We start from the raw sequence: 22,935 nt of genomic DNA on the forward strand, positions 1-22,935 counted from the left end.
GTTCAATGAACTCAAGAGAAGAATGGATGAATGCAATGAAGAGTTAGGCAATATAAATAAGAACCAAAAAGAGCTAAAGGATATGATTGAAATTAAAAAATACACTAGAAGGAATCCACAGTCGATTAAATGATGCAGAGGAGTAAACCAGAGAACTGGAAGACAGCTTAGTGTAAATAACCCAAGATAAACAGAAAAAAAGGGAAAAAATGATTTAAAAATATCTATTGGCTTTGGAAGAACTAATAACTCTTTACATTTTAAAATAATTTAGATAGTTAGATCACCCTCCTCTGCATACCCTTCCTCGACTCTTTTGCATTAACTGCTAAATACCTTTCAAGATCCTATCAATTAAGGTTTCATTTCTGCCAGGAAGCTTCCCTATAACTCTTTGTTGATAACATTGGAATATACAGACATGATCCAATCAACCAATGAAATGCCCTTTATGGCCTAGGAACCCTGTCCTGGACTACCTAGCATGGGATTCATGGCCATTACTTTACCATTAATTTTTTTAAAATATAAATTTATCTATTTTATTTTTGGCTGCATTGGGTCTTCGTTGTTGCGCCTGGGCTTTCTCTAGTTGCTGTGAGTGTGGGGCTACTCTTCACTGCTGTGTTCAGGCTTCTCATTGCAGTGGCTTCTCTTGTTGTGGAGCATGGGCTCTAGGCACACAGGCTTCAGTAGTTGTGGCACATGAGCTCAGTAGTTGTGGCCACACAGGCTCAGTAGTTGTGGCTTGTGGGCTCAGTTGCTCTGCGGCCTGTGGGATCTTCTCAGACCAGGGCTCAAACCCATGTCCCCTGCACTGGCAGGCGGATTCTTATTTTGACTTCAAGAGCAAAATATTGCTAGAACAGCTCATTCAGGGATAGATGACAACAGTCCAATACTTTGATCTTCATTTGGGGACACTCTGGAATACTTTATTAATGTTATAAGTGTCATTAATATCACCATATAGTGAAAGACTCATTTTGCTTTTAGCTGTCTATAGGGACCCAGGAATCAGGAGGTGGGAAAGATATCAGAAGTTACACAACCACATTACAGAAACCAATATTCATACATCTCTTTCTCTCTTTCCTTTTTTACTCTTTCACACACTAACATCCTCAGCCATCTGGGAAGTCTAGACTGCACCTCTTGCCAAAGTACGTGGGAATCTGACATTGACACCAGCCTCCCAGTTGATTGTCAGTGGCTTATCATACTGAGGCCATGTCCATTATCTTTTACATGCCTCATTAAATTTCATTTGAATAAAATTCACATCCAATGAAATACACAAATCTCAAGTGTAATTTATATACATTTGACAAATATACATATCACTATATCAAATACCATAATCAACCCCAGAAAGCATTTTCTGTGTTTTCTTCTAGAATTTTTATGTTCTATTTTTTTTAGTCCTAGTGTGGTAAATTATATTGATTAATTTTAGAAATTTAAATCAATTTTACATTGTTGAGATAAATGTCACTTGCCATGACATTATCCTTTCAAAAAATGCTGGATTTGGTTTACTAATGTTTTATTTATGAAGGATTTTAATTCTCTTGTAATCCCCTTATCATGAATTATTATTAGAACTTTGTTCTCCTTATAAAACAAGTTGGGAAGTGTTTCCTACATTATATTCTGAAAAAAGTTTGGGTAAAATGGGTACTAGAACATCTTCAAAGATTTCTTAAATTATTTCTGTCTTTGATTTCTGATTTAATTCTAATGTGGCCAGCAAACGTACTCTACAATATTTCAATAACTTAAATACAGAAATCTATTCTTTGAGACTTTCTTTGTGTATTTTGAGATTTTTATTTTTTTTAGATTTTAGTGTTTTTTTGAAGGATGGTGATATCTTTCTGATTAATTGTTTTTTCATTTTAAAATACCCTTCATTTCTACTAATATTCTTTGTCTTAAAGTCTACTTTGAAATTAATAAAGACAGACCACTTTATTAGGCTAACAGTTAGCATAGTATATCTCTTTCCATCTTCTCACTTTCCAGGTTACCCATGTCTTTATATTTATGATGCATGTTCTGTTGACAAAGTATCCTTTGTTCTTGATTTTATATCTGGTTTCAAAATCTCTGCCTTTTAATTTGAGTGTGTTTTTCATTTATATTTAATATAATTGTTGATATGACTAGGTTTAAGTCTATCATCATTCTATTTGTTTTTTATTCATTCTATTTATGTTTGTTCCTCTTTTCCTGCCTTCTTTTGCAGGAAAGGCAAAATGTATATTTTATAAATGAATATTTTAATGTACATTTTATACATGTATATTTTAATGTATATTAAATGTATATTTTTAAGCTTTACATTTACTTTTCACTATTCACATTTTGGCCACATCTCTTTGTGTAAATATTTTAATTGTTGCTATAAGGATTAAAATATACATGCTTGAGACCGGCAAGATGGTGGAAGAGTAAGATGTGGAGATCACCTTCCTGCCCACAAATACATCAGAAATACATCTACATGTGGAACAACTCCTACAGAATACCTACTGAATGCTGGCAGAAGACCTCAGACTTCCCAAAAGGCAAGAAACTCCCTACATACCTGGGTAGGGCAAAAGAAAAAACAAGAGACAAAAGAATAGGGATGGGACCTGCACCACTGGGAGGGAGCTGTGAAGGAGGAAAAGTCTCCACACGCTAGGAAGTCCCTTCACTGGCAGACATGGGGGGTGGCGGGGGGAGCTTTGGAGCCATAGAGGAGAGCACAGCAACAGGGGTGTAGAGGGCAAAGCGGAGAGATTCCTGCACAGAGATCGGTGCCAAGCAGCACTCACCAGACTGAGAGGCTTGTCTGCTCACCTGCCTGGATGAGTAGGGGCTGGGAGTTGAGGCTCAGGCTTCAGAGTTCAGATCCCAGGGAGAAGACTGGGATTGGCTGCATGAACACAGTCTGAAGGGTTCTAGTGCATCAAAGCTAGCCGGGAAGGAGTCCAGGAAAAAGTCTGGACTGGCCTAAGAGGAAAGAGACCATTGTTTCGGGGTGTGTGAGGAGAGGGGATTCAGAGCACTGCCTAAAGAAGCTCAAGAGATGGGCATGAGCCACGGCTATCAGTGCGGACACCAGAGACGGGCATGAAAAGCTAAGGCTGCTGCTGCAGCCACCAAGAATCCTGTGTGCAAGCACAGGTCACTATCCACACCTCCCCTCCCAGGAGCCTGTGCAGCCCGCCACTGCCAGGGTCCTGTGATCCAGGGACAAATTCCCTGGGAGAACACATTGCACACCTCAGGGTTGCAGCATCACACTGGCCTCTGCCACCGAAAGCTCGCCCCACATTCCATACCCCTCCCTCCCCCTGGCCTGAGTGAGCCAGAGCCCCTAGTCAGCTGCTACTTTAACATTATCCTGTCTGGGCGAAGAACAGATGCCCTCAAGCGAGCTACATGCAGAGGTGGGTTCAAATCCAAAGCTGTGCGAACAAAGAAGAGAAAGGGAAATCTCTCCCAGCAGCCTCAGGAGCAGCAGATTAAATCTCCACAGTCAGCTTCATGGACCCTGCATCTGTGGAATATGTGAATAGACAATGAATCATCCCAAAATTGAGTCAGTGGACTTTGAGAGCAACGATATATTTTTTTTTTCCTTTTTCTCTTTTTGTGAGTGTGTACGTGTATGCTTCTTTGTGTGATTTTGTCTGTATAGCTTTGCTTTTACCATTTGTCCTAGCATTCTGTCTGTCCATTTTTGGGGTTTTTTTTAGTATAATTTTTAGCACTTGTTATCATTGGTGGATTTGTTTTTTGGCTTGGTTGCTCTCTTCTTTCTTTCTTTCTTTTTTTTTTTTTTTTACTTTTTTGTTCTTTATTTTTAATAATTGTTTTTTATTATGTATTTTAATAACTTTCTTTTCTTTTTTTCTTTCTTTCTTTCTTTTTTTCTCCCTTTTCTTCTGAGTTGTGTGACTGACAGGGTCTTGGTGCTCTGGCCAGGTGTCAGGCCTGTGCTCTGAGGTGGGAGAGCCGAGTTCAGGACATTGATCTACCAGAGACCTCCCGGCTCCACATAATATCAAACAGTGAAAGCTCTCCCATAGATCTCCATCTCAATGCTAAGACCCAGCTCCACTCAATGACCAGCAAGCTACAGTGCTGGAAACCCTATGCCAAACAACTAGCAAGATAGGAACACAACCCCACCCATTAGCAGAGAGGCTGCTTAAAATCATGATAAGTTCACAGACACCCCAAAACACACCACCGGTTGCAGGCCTGCCCACCAGAAAGACAAGATTCAGCCTCATCCACCAGAAAACAGGCACCAGTCCTCTCCACCAGGAAGCCTACACAAGCCAATGAACCAACCTCACCCAGTGGAGGCAGACACCAAAGACAATGGGAACTACGAATCTGCAGCCTGCGAAAAGGAGACCCCAAACACAGTAAGTTAAGCAAAATGAGAAGACAGAGAAACACACAGCAGATGAAGGAGCAAGGTAAAAACCCACCAGACCAAACAAATGAAGAGGAAATAGGCAGTCTACCTGAAAAAGAATTCAGAGTAATGATAGTAAATGTGATCCCAAACCTTGGAAATAGAATGGAGAAAATACAAGAAAGGTTTAACAAGGACCTAGAAGAACTAAAGAGCAAACAAACAATGATGAACAACACAATAAATGAAATTAAAAATTCTCTAGAAGGAATCAATAGCAGAATAACTGAGGCAGAAGAATGGAGAAGTGACCTGGAAGATAAAATGGATGACTAATAAGAACCTGATGTGTAAAAAATAAATAAAATTTTTTAAAAAATTAAAGAAATATACATGCTTAATTTATACAGTTGACTTTGTATTGATATTGTCCACTTCATGTGAAATTATGAAATTCTGACAGTATAATTCCACTACAATTTCAATCACTCCCTTTTCATGGGCTCTAATTGTCATATATGCATATAAAACATAATTATTTTATATTTTTATAACCTATTCATATTGTATATATTTATATATAAATATATAATTTCATATACAAATAAAATGATTATATGATCTTATTAATATTACATTATATATTTACTTAATATATTATAATATATAGGTTGATATACATATAATTATGTTTGTATTATACATAATGTACATATTATATGTACATAATTCTGCAAGTTTTTTAACTTTTCAAGCAGTAACTGTTGACACATTTTTTTTCTGCTCCATTTTTTTCCTCTTTGCTTCTTCAATCACATGTGTATTATACCACTTGATATATTCCCACAAATCACTGCTCAATGTTAGCAGTATATTTACCTAATAAGTTCTACAGCTCCAATCTGCAAATTGGGACCTATTCTTTTGGTTATATCTCAGCTCCCTCTGCCCAGAGTTTAGTGACATCAAGAGAACTTTGTCCTCCTTTTTCTTATTAACTTTTGCCTTCCAATGTATCCCATGGCACTGTCACTGCCTAAAGTTACAACTCTTCCTGATTCAAATGACATGGGTTGTTGACAAATATTGCATAAAGGTCATATTTGGGATGAGAGGATTTGACTGAGAAGTAAATTTTACTTCCCTAGAGAAAGTTGATCTCCTATAGAGCTCCAGGGGAACCTCCTACAGCCTGATGCTTAGGCAGTTAACACTGATAGAATGCTGTGGTGGTGAACTGGTCCCATCCTCTACCACATTATATGCTGCAACAGTAAAGCTTGAACCCAAGTTTTTGAGTTGCAACAAGGGAAGGACTGGTGTACCCCAATCATGAATGCTGAGTTAGAATGAAAGCATAGCTGGAGGCCAAAGACCTACCCATTAACTGCTGTAAATAACACCAGTAGGGGGCAAATTCTTCTCCCACTATGTAATTTAAAAGCCCTGCAACTGAAGGGCCAGGATGCCTTTCCTGGACCCTGCCAGGTTGTTGTACATTGTCTGAGATGTTGAAACACTGCACTAACATCTGCCACTGTCTGTGCTTTTCCCCTGATTAACTTGTCCAGCCAACTCTCTGTGTGCGCTGTTTGGTCACTCATTGTCATTTCCTTGATAAGGATTTTGGTTCTTATACTAGAAAGTTCCTTTGTAAGAGCAGGCAAATAACTAGATTTGATCAGAGAAAGGGGGACACAGGCCAGGTGTCAGGAAATCATACAGCTTGTGAACAATGGGAATCCTTGGGCAGATGAAGAAAAACAGGAACCTCTGGGCTGACAGGAAGCCACATATCTTGATGTGATAGGGTTCCTAGAGGCAGACAAAGAAAGGTGGAAAAAGGCAGGAATCTCTAGTGTCTGAATGTAACCTTCTGCTCATTATGCCCTTATTACAGTAAAATTAGCCTTGCATGTGAGAAGTATCCATCATGCACTGATGCCATAATACTTCTGATCAAGACTAAATAAGGACAAAAATCCTGCCTCCCCTTAGGAAGGTGGAGCTGGGATAAAAATCAGGAAAAACAAACTCAAAACCCTCCCTCCTCAATGAACATTCTGTCCATTTATTTTCACACCCCATATAACCAGCTTGCCAAAAAAACTCAGGGCAGCCAGTCACCTGAGTCTGCCCACTCTCCCCTTGAGAGTGTAATATCACTTAATAAATCCTCGCTTTGCTTTATTGACCTATGTGTCTTGTCTCTGAATCCTTTCTGCAACAAGACAAGAACCTACTCTCTGGTAACACTTTTATATTATTCTCAGATATTTAAAGAGAAATTACCTATTTTTAGTTAAGTGTTTCATTTCCCCTTCCCTCAATCTTATATAATATTGATTAAAATAAATAGAATCATGGCACAGAAGAATAGAATGTAATGTAATATTTTAAGTAGTCAAGTAACAAACTCATCTTTAGGCAAAAAACATCCAATAACATTTACAGGGCACCTACTCTATACATCAAGTGAATCCCCAAGGGAGTCATGGCCTTGTTTAAGAGAAAGTGTTTTAAACATAATTGATTTTTTTATGAAAGAATCATTTATGATACCTGGTGGTCTATGGTAAACATTGTTTTATACTGTTGAGTATGATTTTATCACATTTTGAAAGAATATTTGTCCCAAACATAGAAACCAATTGTTTCTTCTAATGACCATTTTTGCTTGGAAAGTTAGTCATCATATTTCTTTAAGGAGAATTGTTGTTTTGTATTCCTTTTCCACACCGTAATGGTTGATAGAAACCAAAATGTCAAGAATAGTACAAAATTACCTCATACTTTGTTTAGCTCTACAGTTAGCTATTCATATAATTTTATCATAAAATTCTCCAAGTTTCTTATATAAATTCTTAAGTGTGTAGTAAACTCTTAAAAGGTAGGCAGCTTTTCTCTTACAGTGTAGGTTTATTCTGTGTCTGTGAAAAAAACATGGAGCCTAAGTACACCAAGAATTGTGATTTAATCAGCCTAATAGCATAGGTAGAGGCTCATTCTACTTTTACTATGCAATGCCTGTGTATCAAAAGACAAAGTTGTAATAATAACTGAGTTAGTTTTGTTTTCTTATTTAAACATGTTTCTTCTCATTAGAAGATGTCAACAATTAGTGGAGATGGACAATAGAAAGCAAAGAATGAGCATGAAGAACAACTCTGAGTAATGAACACAGTGCAAGTAAATGTGCTAGTTAAAAATGAAACATCATTGAATACTTATTAATAGATTCTGTATGAAATGTATAAAAATTTAGACAGTAAAATTTAACATTTAAAGAAAAATATTAAGTAGTTGCTATCTTCACATAAAATAGTGACAAAATGTATACATTTTTATGAATTTGGAAAGGAATTTTTAATCACGTACATTTAAGAATTTTGTTCAGTGAAACACCTAATTTATTCATACAAAATTCTATGACAGTTGTCTTGAAAAGAGGATGTATATCTATTTATACTAGGATTATATATCAATCAATGACTATCTTTCTAAATTTTCTAAGTGTATGCATTTTTAAGTATATTCATGTATTCTTTGTATATTATTAGAAAATCAAGGCATCAAGAAAAGAAACCATTGCTTTCTTTTCCAGAATCCAAGTTAAAATTATATGGTTTCAAAGTTTTATGTTTAGCTAGTTCCATGATTTAAAAAATATATTTAATGAATAAATTATTGGCATCTAACATATACTAAGAACTTATATATTATTCACTGTTTAAGGCCTATAGATTTGCATACCTAATTTATATGTCATAACCATCCTTAAAGTTATGCATCATTATCCAGATTTACTGATGTAGAAACTGGCACTCAGACTGATCAAGTTAGTAGCATACAGCAAGTAGACAATCAAGTTCTAATCAAGGTCTCTGAACCTCAGGCCATCTGATGCAGGGGAAGAGAAGAAGAGCAGAAGAGCTGTCCTATAGATATCTATAAACAGGTGGTCCCCATCTAAATCATCTTATGTCTAGGACAATAGAATTACTTGATCTAAGTTTAATTATTGGCTCTTTGTATATAATTAAATCCCATCAGTTCTCATTTTTCTTCTAACCTGCTTCCCAGGGTCTAAGAGGAACCATTGAAGAACACAAGCAAGTAAAACAAATTATATGATACTTTCGTCTGAAGACTAACACTCAGCAACTCAATGTTCTGTGACAAAAAAGTTCTGGCATTTTATCTGGGCAAGCTCTGAGCCCACTGCTTTTATACCCCACCATTAGAAACTAATCCAGCTGTTTGAGTTAATTTCCTTTCTGCTGATATTTTCAGTGGATTGAGAAATTTGTCATCTAGACTTCTAACAGAGCTGAGGGCCATCTGTCTACTTCTCTATAGTCCTATATTGGTTTGCTTTTCTCATCCACCATTCTACTCCATATTACCCTATGCTCCTTTCGCAGTCCCCAGGAATCCCCAGTTCTGCAGGTTAGGCTGCAATTACTCCTGCTTCCACACAGTACTGATTTTTTTCTTTTTAATCTCCTCTTTAAAACCATTTGAAGACACAATATTTATTTAAAGCAGGAGGAAGAACTGACCTAAAAAGTGTTTCAGATCATAATAAATGACCTAATTGAAGATGGAACTATTTCAACATCTCATTCTTGGGCATAAATGTGAATTCTTACCAAATTTACAGACTATCATTTTTTCTACAGACTTCAGTGAGTTTAGCTAGCTTAGGATGTGTATATATATGCAGATGTATGTATTTACCATAGTACTTAGACATCACAAACCACTTAGACTCATAAAGTCAAGTATTTGGCACTCACTAAACTGGGAAGCCTTTTGCCCTTATCTGCCTCCCCCTAGCCCCAGGACACTGATTTTAAATTAATGAAGAATTATAATTTACTGCTCAGATTTTATAATTCCCAAACTCTAAAGCACATATACATATGACCCAAGGCTTTTTGATCTTTCTGGAAGCAAAGCTGGTATTTAATTATAGAGTGGGTCTAAAAGTCTATAGGTTAACTCGTACTATTTCCTTTTGTACTGGTTTATAGATGATCTGATTTACTGGATGCATTTACTTAAAGGTTGTTTAGATTTCTTTTATTCATTAAATTATATTCAAATTTTTCTTAAATTACTGAAGAACCCAATGATGAGATAGTAAATAAAATAAATAATCTAATCCAAAGTATCTTCTGATTAGTTATAAGTTTAAGTTCACAGTCGGCTTTTTTTTTAAATTGAAAGATAGTTGTAAAATCATATTATGTTTTGCTTAATGGTGAACTGTTGTTTTGATATATAAAATTTATAGATAATATATAGTATTTTGAAATATTTCACAAACATCAAATTATATAAAACAAGACTCTTGATCTAAAAAATCTCTTCCCTCTTCCATTTTTCACATTTCTGCCAGATTTGTCTTTTGTGAAATTCCAAATTGGATATTTTTATGGCTTTAAATCCAATTTTGCCGTGGTATAATATAAAGATATCTTAGCATGACATGCAATGACTTTATTTACTGGCATTACTTAATTTTCTTACATAATTTTTCATCCTTTTGTACAAACAATCCATACCCTATTTTCTTTCTTCATAGGTCTCCTTACTATTCCCCAAACCAAAAATACTTTCTCATTCTTCTGGTTTTTTTCTGTTTCTTTTTTATTTCCTGCTATTTTCCCTTCATGGAATAGACTCTCCTCTTTTCCAGTAGTCAGAATTTTACCTTATTAAAGATGGAGTTAAAAAGTCACTTTTTCTTGGAAGCGTTCTCTGTTTCTTATCTCTAATATTACTACTCTCTTTGAGTAGACAGCATTTATCACATTATAATTTCCTATACATACATTTATCTATTCTTTTACAACATTTTTTGGAAAATGTGACACTACACCACTACCATCTGAATCATTTGATTATGTAACAAATACAGATTTAGAAGCCCCACTCCAGAACTACCTAATCAAAAGGTGGTAGTGGGTAGTAGGTACTAATTGAATTGTAAATAATTACTCCAGGTGATTCTTACATGCATTCAAAACAGAACCACTGCCCTAGATGGTGAGCTGCTTAAGAACAGAGTAGTTGTTTGGTTCTTTGTTTACCTCTAGTAATTTACCTCTATAGAGGTAATAGGCTAGAGAAATAGTAATTAGGGTGTATAGGAAAAACCTCACTCTTCCTCCTGTATGTCTCCTTTACTCTCACCCTACACCTATACTCACAACACTTCTGGTACAGATGTGTGTGAGGTTTCCCACACTAAGCAATTCTGTGAGACCAGCTGGATGTTTACAATTTAATTCAGTTATGACATTATCTACCTGGAGATAACTTCAGATCCCACAGATTAAGGGCTCAGTCCCACAAGATTGCTCCACCTCCCACTCAGATGCCAATCACAAGCTCAGATTGTCAACTGTGATTCTCACTGCTGGGCTATAGATAGAAGTTCCCATGACCGCCACCTCAGGTTCAATTAATTTGCAAGAGGGAGGGCCTTCAAGATGGTGGAGGAGTGAGATGTGGAGATCACCTTCCTCCCCACAAGTACATCAGAAATATATCTACATGTGGAACAACCCCTACAGAACACCTACTGAATGCTGGCAGAAGACCTCAGACTTCCCAAAAGGCAAGAAACTCCCCATGCACCTGGGTAGGGAAAAAGAAAAAAGGAAAAACAGAGACAAAAGAATAGGGACGGGACCTGTGCCACTGGGAGGGAGCTGTGAAGGACGAAAAGTTTCCACACACTAGGAAGTCCCTGCACTGGCGAACATGGGCAGTCGTGGGGGCAGGGAAGCGTCAGAGACATGGAGAAGAGCACAGCAATAGGGGTGCAGAGGGAAAAGTAGAGAGATTCCTGCACAGAGGATTGGTGCCAACCAGCACTCACCAGCCTGAGAGGCTTGTCTGCTCACCCATCGAGACGAGTGGGGGCTGGGAGCTGAGGCTCGGGCTCCAGAGGTCAGACCCCAGGGAGAGGACTGGGGTTTGCTGTGTGAACACAGCCTGAAGGGGATTAGTGCCACAGCTAGCCGGGAGGGAGTCTGGGAAAATGTCTGGACCTGTCTAACAGGCAAGACACCATTGTTTTGGGGTACGTGAGGAGAGGGGATTTAGAGCACCGCCCAAACCAGCTCCAGAGATGGGCGCGAGTCGCAGCTATCAGCGCAGACACCAGAGATGGGCATGAGACGCTAAGGCTGCTGCTGTAGCCAACAAGAATCCTGTGTGCAAGCACAGGTCACTATCCAAACCTCCCACCCCCGCCAACCCTGGGAGCCTGTGCAGCCTGCCACTGCCAGGGTCCCGTGATCCAGAGACAACTACCCTGGGAGAACACACTTCACGCCTCAGGCTCTTGCAACGTCATGCCAGCCTCTGCCACCACAGGCTTGTCCGCATTCTGTACCCCGCCCTCTCCCTGGCGTGAGTGAGCCAGAGCCCCCTAATCAGCTGCTTCTTTAACCCTGTCCTGTCTGAGGGAAGAACAGACAGCCTCAGGCAACCTATACGCAGAGGCAGGGCTGAATAGAAAGCTGAACTCTAGGAGCTGTGCGAACAAAGAAGAGAAAGGGAAATCTCTCCCAGCAGCCTCAGGAGCAGCGGATTAAATTTCAACAATCAACTTGATGTACCCTACATCTGTGGAATACATGAATAGACAATGAATCATGCTAAAATTCAGATGGTGGACTTGTGGAGCAATGATATATATATATATTTCCCTTTTTTCATTTTGTGAGTGTGTGTGTGTATATTTCTTTGTATGATTTTGTCTGTATGACTTTGCTTTTACCATTTGTCCTACAGTTCTGTCAGTCCATTTTGTGTGTGTGTGTGTGTGTGTTTATGGTGTTTCTTAGTATAGTTTTTAGTACTTCTTATCATTGATGGATTTGTTTTTTGGTTTGGTTGCTCTCTTGTTTTCTTTTTTTCTTTTTTATTACTTTTTAATTTTTTATTTTCAATAATTATTTTTTATCATTTATTTTAATAATTTTATTTTATTCTTAATTTTTCTTTCTGTCTTTATTTTTTCTCCCTTTTCTTCTGAGTCATGTGGCTGACAGGGTCATGGTGCTCCAGCCTGGTGTCAGGCCTGTGCCTCTAAAGAGGGAGAGCAGAGTTCAGGATATTGATCCACCAGAGACCTCCCAGCTCCACATAATATCAAACAGCAAAAGCTCTCCAAGAGATCTCTACCATCTCACCTCTAAGACCCAACTCCACTCAACGATCAGCAAGCTACAGTGCTGGAAACCCTAAGCCAAACAACTAGCAAGACAGGAACACAACCCCACCCATTAGCAGAAAGGTTGTGTAAAATCATACTAAGGTCACAAATACCCCCCAAAAAAACCACCGGATGCAGTCCTGCCCATGAGAAAGACAAGATCCAACCTCAACCACCAGAACACAGGCACCAGTCCCCTCCACGAGGAAGCCTACACAACACACTGAACCAAACTTAGCCACTGGGGACAGACACCAAAAACAACAGGAACTATGAACCAGCAGCCTGTGAAAAGGAGACCCCAAACACAGTAAGTTAAGCACAATAAGACAGAGAAACACACAGCAGATGAAGGAGCAAGGTAAAAACCCACCAGACCTAACAAATGAAGAAAAAATAGACAGTCTACCTGAAAAAGAATTCAGAGTAATGACAGTAAAGATGATCCAAAATCTTGGAAACAGAATGGAGGAAATACAAGAAAGGTTTAACAAGGACCTAGAAGAACTAAAGAGCAAACAAACAATGATGAACAACATAATAAATGACATTAAAAATTCTCTAGAAGGGATCAATAGCAGAATAACAGAGGCAGAAGAATAGAGAAGTGACCTGGAAGATAAAATAATAGAAATAACTACTGCAGAGCAGAATAAAGAAAAAAGAATGAAAAGAATTGAGGACAGTCTCAGAGACCTCTGAGACATCGTTAACTGCACCAACATTCAAATTATACAGGTCCCAGAAGAAGAAGAGAAAAAGAAAGGGACTGAGAAAATATTTGAAGACATTATATTTGAAAACTTCCCTTATATGGGAAAGGAAATAGTCAATCAAGTCCAGGAAGTGCAGAGAGTCCCATACAGGCTAAATCCAAGGAGAAACATGCCAAGACACATATTAATCAAACTGTCAAAAAGTAAATACAAAAAAATACATATTAAAAGCAGTAAGGGATAAAGAACAAATAACATACAAGGGATTCCCCATAAGGTTAACAGCTGATCTTCCAGCACAAACTCTGCAAGCCGGAAGGGAGAGGCAGGACATATTTAAAGTGATGAAAGGGAAAAACCTACAACCAAGATTATTCTACCTCGCAAAGATCTCATTCAGATTAGACAGAAAAATTAAAACCTTTACAGACAAGCAAAAGCTAAGAGAATTCAGCACCACCAAACCAGCTTTACAACAAATGCTAAAGGAACATCTCTAGGCAGGAGACACAAGAGAAGGAAAAGACCTACAATAACAAACCCCAAACAATTAAGAAAATGGTAATGGGAACATACATATTGATAATTACCTTAAATGGAAATGGATTAAGTGCCCCAACCAAAAGACACTGACTGGCTGAATGGATACAAAAAAAAAAACAAAACCCCAGATATATGCTGTCTACAAGAGACCCACTTCAGACCTAGGGACACATACAGACTGAAAGTGAGGGGATGGAAAAAGATACTCCATGCAAATGGAAATCAAAAAAAGCTGGAGTAACAATTCTCATATCAGATAAAATAGTCTTTAAAATAAAGACTATTGTAAGAGACAAAGAAAGACACTACATAATTGATCAAGGGATCAATCCAAGAAGATATAACAACTGTAAATATTTATGCACCCAACATAGGAGCACCTCAATACATAAGGCTAATACTAACAGCTATAAAAGGGGAAATCGATACTAACACAATCGTAGTAGGGGAATTTATTACCCCACTTTCACCAATGGAAAGATCATCCAAAATGAAAATAAATAAGGAAACACAAGCTTTAAATGACACGTTAAACAAGACAGACTTAATTGATATTTATAGGACACTCCATCTAAAAACAACAGAATAAACTTTCCTCTCAAGTGCCCATAGAACATTCTCCAGGATAGATCATATCCTGGGTCACAAATCCAGCCTTGGTAAATTTAAGAAAATTGAAATCATATCAAGTATCTTTTCCGAACACAATGCTATGAGACTAGTATCAATTACAGGAAAAAATCTGTAAAAAATACAAATACATGGAGGCTAAACAATATACTACTTAATAACCATGAGATCACTGAAGAAATCTAAGAGGAAATCAAAAAATACTTAGAAACAAATGACAATGAAAACATGACTACCCAAAACCTATGGGATGCAGCAAAAGCAGTTCTAAGAGGGAAGTTTATAGCAATACAATCCTACCTCAAGAAACAAGAACAACTCAAATAAACAACCTAATCTTACACTTAAAGCAATTAGAGAAAGAACAATAAAACTCCAAAGTTAGCAGAAGGAAAGAAATCATAAAGATCAGATCAGAAATAAATGAAAAAGAAATGAAGGAAACAATAACAAGGATCAATAAAACTAAAAGCTGGCTCTTAGAGAAGATAAGCAAAATTGATAAACCATTAGCCAGACTCATCAAGAAAAAAAGGGAGAAGACTGAAAGCAATAGAATTAGAAATGAAGAAGGAGAAGTAACAACTGCCACTGCCGAAATACAAAGGATCATGAGAGATTACTACAAGGAACTCTATGTCAATAAAATGGACAACCTGGAAGAAAGGGACACATTCTTAGAAAAGCACAACTTCCAAGATTGAACCAGGAAGAAACAAAATATAAACAGACCAATCACAAGCACTGAAATTGAAATTGTGTTGAAAAATCTTCCAACAAACAAGAGCCCAGGACAAGATGGCTTCATAGGCAAATTCTATCAAACATTTAGAGGAGAGCTCACAACTATCCTTCTCAAATTCTTCCAAAATATAGCAGAGGGAGGAACATTCCCAAACTCATTCTATGAGGCCACCATCACCCTGATACCAAAACCAGACAAAGATGTCACAAAGAAAGAAAACTACAGGCCAATATCACTGATGAACGTGGATGCAAAAATCCTAAACAAAATGCTAGGAAACAGAATCCAACAGCACAGTAGAAGGATTATACACCATTATCAAGTGGAGTTTATCCCAGCAATGCAAGTATTCTTCAATATATGCAAATCAGTCAATGTGATACACCATATTAACAAATTGAAGGATAAAAATCATGTGATTGTCTCAAGAGATGCAGAAAAGCTTTTGACAAAATTCAACACCCATTTATGATAAAAATGCTCCAGAAGGTAGACATAGAGGGAACTTACCTCAACAAAATAAAGGCCATATATGACAAACCCACAGTCAACATCGTCCTCAATGGTGAACAACCGAAGCCATTTCCACTAAGATCAGGAACAAGACAAGGTTGCCCACTCTCACCACTCTTATTCAACATAGTTTTGGAAGTTTTAGACACAGCAATCAGAAAAGAAAAAGAAATAAAAGGAATCCAAATCAGAAAAGAAAAAGTAAAGTTGTCACTGTTTCAAGATGACATGATACACAGAGAATCCTAAAGATGCTACCAGAAAACTGCTAGAGCTAAACAATGAATTTGGTAAAGTTGCAGGATAAAAAATTAATGCACAGAAATGTCTGGCATTCCTATATACTAACAATGAAAGATCAGAAAGAGAAATTAAGGAAACAATCCCATTCACCACTGCAACAAAACAAATAAAATACCTAGGAATAAACCTACCTAAGGAGGTAAAAGACCTGTACTCAGAAAACTATAAGACACTCATGAAAGAAATCAAAGATGACACAAACAGTTGGAGAGATATACCATGTTCTTGGATTGGAAGAATCAACATTGTGAAAATGACACTACTACCCAAAGCAATCTACAGATTCATTGAAATCCCTATCAAATTATCACTGGCATGTTTCACAGAACTAGAACAAAAAATTTCACAATTTGTATGGAAACACAAAAGACCCCAAATAGCCAAAGCAATCTTGAGAATGAAAAACGTAGCTAGAGGAATCAGGCTCCCTGACTTCAGACTATACTTTCAGACAAAGCTACAGTAATCAAGACAGTATGGTACTGGCACAAAAACAGAAAGATAGGGCTTCCCTGGTGGCTCAATGCACTTGCACTGTTGGTGGGAATGTAAATTGATACAGCCACTATGGAGAACAGTATGTAGGTTCCTTAAAAAATGACAAATAGAACTACCATATGACCCAGCAATCCCACTACTGGGCATATACCCTGAGAAAACCAAAATTCAAAAAGAGTCATGTACCAAAATGTTCATTGCAGGTCTATTTACAATAGCCCAGAGATGGAAACAACCTAAGTGTCCATCATCGGATGAATGGATAAAGTAGATGTGGCACATATATACAATGGAATATTACTCAGCCGTAAAAAGAAACGAAATTGAGCTATTTGTAATGAGGTAGATAGACCTAGAGTCTGTCATACAGAGTGAAGTCAGAAAGAGAAAGACAAATACCGTATGCTAACACATATATACGGAATTTAAGAAAAAAAAAATGTCATGAAGAACGTAGGGGTAAGACAGGAATAAAGACACAGACCTACTAGAGAATGGACTTGAGGATATGGGGAGGGGGAAGGGTAAGCTGTGACAAAGTGAGAGAGTGGCATGGACATATATACACTACCAAACGTAAAATAGACAGCTAGTGGGAAGCAGCCGTATAGCACAGGGAGATCACCTCGGTGCTTTGTGACCACCTAGAGGGGTGGGATAGGGAGGGTGGGAGGGAGGGAGATGCAGGAGGGAAGAGATATGGGAACATATGTATATGAATAACTGATTCACTTTGTTATAAAGCAGAAACTAAGACACCATTGTAAAGCAATTATATTCCAATAAAGATGTAAAAAAAAAAAAAAAAGAATTTGTGGCAGGATGCCCAGTGTTTAAAGAATCAAAGTTTGTGATTTACTTCCTAATACCGATATAAGACAAATATTCAGAATTATATCATTTACTTTTAAAAATGCAAATTTTAAAACCATTTATGAGAGCAGCAAAATTTTTTAAAAGTTAAATGACTAGACATATTGTATTTGACTCTATTTATATCAAAATTAAAAATGTTAAAGACATACCTGTATAATTTTGCTAACTTGTGATGACATTTATATGATCTATTCTTTAAAATATATGTGTGCTCATAACACACACGTATAAACCAAGATACACACACGTATATATGTATAGATAGGATCGGCAACATTTAATAGTATATTTCATTAACTTTTTGTCATGTAAATTCCCTAACTGTTCATAAAAATGATCTATTTTGCTTCAGTTGCAAAACTGTTGGGACTTTTATTGAGTTACAAATACATGTTGGCGATATCCAAACTTATGCTTCATTATTTTAGAATAAAGAATGCTAACTCCTATCTCTTTGATAATTTTCTTTGCCTTTCTCTGCACTGTTTCAAGACATAACTCATATTCATTTCAGTATTATGCCTTTCTCTCCTGATAAAATCCAAATTTTACCTAAGTTGAATTTCCTGAGATAGATAATTCTTTTGTCTAGTACTTGAGTCAGTCTCAGCTTTTTGTTTTTTGCTTTGGCTGCGTGTACATAGCTTGCAAGATCTTAGTTCCCCAACCAGGGATCTAACCTGCACCCCCTGCAGTGGAAGTGTGGAGTCTTAACCACTGGACTGCCAGGGAAGTCCCCAGTCTCAGTTTTAACATGGCAGATATAGTGGTACTACCCACTGGCAAATGCTACAGAATGAAAGAATAATATTTTAGAAAGAAAGGTAGAAATATCAGGGAAAATATCTGTCTTTGAGCAGGAGCATGCCCAGCATAGTGATAGCTGTCACTGGAAAAACGGAATAATTATTTTGATATGATTCACAGATAAAGGGAAGCCAGAGGAGAGTAACATAATCACAATATTTGGCAAGAAATAACTTGGGAATTCCTCTTTAGCAGACTAATTTAGAGAAGGACCAGGGAAGGGAATTTGCATGCTTGAGGAAAAATTGATCAAGGTCTGGATTATTTTGTATAATGGAAGAAAAATACCAATCAGCTAAGCTTTAATTAGGGAAGGGAGTACACAGTATGAGGGGCAGGTACCTAAGCTTCATAATATATCTTCCTTGCCTTGGTCCTATGTCAGTCACCCTATGATTCTGAATCCATGCTGAATTGGAGGATGAGAGAACTCTTGATGTAGATCTTTGAACGTAATTAAGGAATATGACAAATATGAATGTGCTTGGAAAGGAGGATAAAATTGTAGCAGAACATGCTTGTGAAGCTATACTGAAGGAATTTTGGATATTAATATAGATATAAAACTGTTAAACTACCCAAGGCAATTTTTAGGCTCTGTTTATTTTCTACATCCACAGTAGAGAGCAAAATACATTGCTACTTTAGCAGACTTTTCCCAATTTCTGCTTCTCCACGTTACCTTTGTCATTTTTTCCCCTTATCTATTCCCTTTATGGAGATATTTTATTTACCAATATAACAAGCATATAAAAAACTGCCTGAAATATGGTAGTCGCTTTATAAATATTGTTTACTACATGAACAGTTTTTAGCTATAACTTTTACATTAGAATTATATCTACCAAAATATACAGTATTTCTTGTATCTTGTCACCAAAGAAAATCCTTGCTGACACTTGAACCCATTATAAAAGTTATTCTAAAGTACATCATAGTGAAGCAAAGAAGCAAAGGTGTCAGTGAAAAGCAATTCAATTGTCTCATAAATTTATGTATTTTATATTAATAATGTATATTCTTTTATTTCACCAGTAGTTTATATTAAAGCAAGGGACCCTCAGTCTACTAGCTGCTTTACCTCCTAGATATATGCACATTCTACTTTTTTAAGTGAGTCATCCACATGTCTGGATCCTCCAGGTAGTTGCCTCCCTCAGGGAAGAAGATGACTGAGAAAGATTCCAATGTCCACAATAACAAAAGAAACCATCAAGAGCAAGCAGGGAAAATTAGTGCACTTTGTGTTCATAAAATAGTAAGAGACCCTCAAATATCATGAGATGTACTAGAAAAAAAAATGAAATAAATTGACACCAGAGGAAAAAAGATGATTCAGGAAAAAAAGACTATAATTAAAAAAAAAAAACAAACTTTGTGTGAAACTTTAATTTCCAGAGTACGTAACAAGATAGATAATAGAGTACTTTAATTTGACCATCCCTTTAGCACTATATTTTCTGGTTCTTCTAATAGTTCTCTGACTTCCTGTGCTGGTTGGATCCTCTAGGTCTCATTTTTTTCTATAATTGTGCTTTTTTTTTTTTATAATTTTGCTTTAACTTATAGATGTTTTTTAGGTTGTACCTTGCAGTTCTCAATAGTTTGCATTCTTGTGTATTTAAGCAATTAGATATTTTTTAACTTCTAAGAACTCTTTTTGTTCTCTGGTTGCTCACATTTTTCATATACTTTTGTTATTGGTTTATGCATGAGATATTCATGTTGTTTCTACTGTGAAAATTGCTTGGATTAATAAAATTTGTTTTCTCTTCTTCTCAATTTAAAGAGGCAAGATACCTAAAAGGAGATTCTCCTAATTATGTAATTTCTCTTTGATCCATTCTATTAAAGAAAATATGAAATTTTAAGATGTTTATTAGTTATAAAATACAAATTTTGATTGTACAGCAAAATTATTATATCTTATTTGCTACTTTATTCTTAGCATATATCATAGCACCTGACATGAAATAAAAGTTTAAAAGTGTTTAAGGGATAAACAAAGTTACAGAAACATATCAATATTTTAAAATTATTCTGTAATCCTTCACAGCAAACGTAAAAAGAATCAAAACAAAACTTTTCATGTGCTTAAGCTAGGAACAGACTCACCAAATCCCACAGCATCAGAAGATATGCGTTAAGTGCCGTGTAGTTTGGAACATATCAAGAGAAGGGAGTTCTGGCACTCACACTAGGCTTATCTGCTGTGTTGGTAGTAAGGTAAGGTAAAGAATGAAGGGAGGTAATTTCAAAAGATCAAAACTTTCATTCATTTTGGAGGAGGAGTGCAGGAGGTGCAGTCAGAATGCAAACAGAAGGCAGAAAAAAACTATAAACCCATCTTATCTACCAACAATCCCAAGTTTTAGAAGTAGCAGTGGTTCATGTAGAGTGAAAAAAAAAAGGAAAATAAAAAATAATGCATATATATTTATATATAAATACAAATATAAACATATTAAAAGTTTAGAGTGTTTATATACAATATATATTTTATGTATAAATTTTATGTATTTATACATAAATATAGATATAATATATACATAAATATGTATATATTAGTACACATATATGTGTTTAATTATATTATACATGCAGACACACACACACACACACACACACACACACATACACTTTGTGTTTTCCAACTTGGCATCTTAATCAGAAAAACAGACCTCTGAAGCTTATTAAGCTCAGAAATGAAAAAAATAAAAAATACACATTGAACCGTAAACAAATAGCCCAGATATCAGTCTAACCATCAACACTGGGATAAGTTTATCAAGAAAGATTGTACAGTCTCAAAAACAAGGTCTTTTTCCAATAGAGAAGGCCATATCTTTACAAACTAGTGAACTATTAGTAGGCAGGTATTCAAACAAAGTTTGGAAAACACTTCCAAAATTAGATGTCCACTGTTGTTAATCTATATCTATTTTTCTCTGAGAACAAAGGAGACTAACAGAAAATGTTCTTCCATAATTTTCTAGAGACTTGCTGAGAAAACAGGGAAATAATTCCACTTACAGTTTTTTCTTTTTTAATCTGATAGACACAAATTGGCCACATAAAGTAAATAGTAATTGCCTCAGACACAGGAAAAAATTCAAATGACCAGTACTTACACACTCCTACTTAAGAAGAAACGATGTAAGGACATAAAAAAAAAGGGACATACATTTAAAGATATAAATTCACATAAAATCAGGAAAGAGTAAAACTCAGTATTATTGATTATCATGCAAGAAAATTAAACAAAACACAATTTAATGAAATATAAGGATTAGAATTTAAAAATTAGCTAAATTGAAGCAAGAAGAGTTAAAAAGTAAACTTAAGAAAAAACAATGTTATTGCAGAACTTAAAACTAAATAAGTGACAGAAAATGTCAGATTTGTACTTTTTTCATTTCAAATAATTACCATGGAAGAAGGTTCAAAAAATTATGGTGCATTAAAAAGTACAGCTAGCTAGCACTAAGCATGCTACAAAAATTTCCTTGTAGGACATTTGGTTCTGTTCAAAATGTCCACAAGATATGTGGTCCCATGCCAAAATGACCTTGCAATTTGGTCTTATCCAAAACATCCTTGAGCATATTTGATCCATGACAAGTGGTTCTAGACAAGACCTTTTGGCATGAACCAAATGTCTTCCTGGATGTTTTGGGTAATAAAAAATATGACCAAATATCAAGGACCTTTTGGTGTGGACCAAATATCTGTGCACATTTTGAACAGGACCAAATATCAAGTCCTACTGGGTGTGGACCAAATGTCTTACAGATGTTTGCACAGGACCAAACCTCCGCTAACCCAAAAAGTTCAGTCTGCCCATGACAAAGGATATTTATTATATGGGATGAACCTATTCTATTGAAAACAACTATGAAATCTGTGTAAATATATAGGAATGCCTGTTTAAAGGAATTTCAGAGACATCAACAGAGGAAACACTTGAGAGATTGCTATTGCAGAGAGAATGAAATCAGCAGTAAGTGAATATTGCCTTATCATAGCATATCTCCTGAGGTCATTTATCAACTCCTACGGTGGTAAAATAGGACTTGGCAGAATACTGCAGTCACACTGGGCTGAGAAAACAGAAGTTGAAGATTGGATTACTCAAAGTGTCTGGAAATGGGATGAAAAGTCTGAAGAAAAGAGAAAGTCATAGGAGGGACCACAGACATCTACAGGGAATCTCCCTTTGAAGAAATTATTTGCTACTAATTTCATCATATACAGGATAAGACTAATAAATCTAGCATAAAGCTGAAGCAGAGAGGCTAAAGAGCTGAGTTCAGATTTTAGCAGATATTCATTGTTGATGAGATAAGTTAGAGTTTAATACCAGTGTAAAGTGGTTTTGGTAAACACCCTAGGCTTTTAGTTGAGACTCCAGAGGTCATGCAACTAGGTGTAAAGAAACACTGAAACATTAATCCTGAAAAAGCATAAAAATCAACCTTTTACAGAATTGAGATAATCTACTTATATCTTATATTCCTGACATAAGAAAACTTAACACTCACAGGAGGAAGAAAACATAGTCTAAAGTTTCTACAAATTTTAATGTGTGATGTCTAATATCCAATTAAAAACAATTGGATAAGGCATCTATAAAGGTATCTATAAAGCA

This window comes from Leucopleurus acutus, assembly GCF_964270905.1.
Source record: "Leucopleurus acutus genome assembly, chromosome: 5".
NCBI lineage: Eukaryota > Metazoa > Chordata > Mammalia > Artiodactyla > Delphinidae > Leucopleurus > Leucopleurus acutus.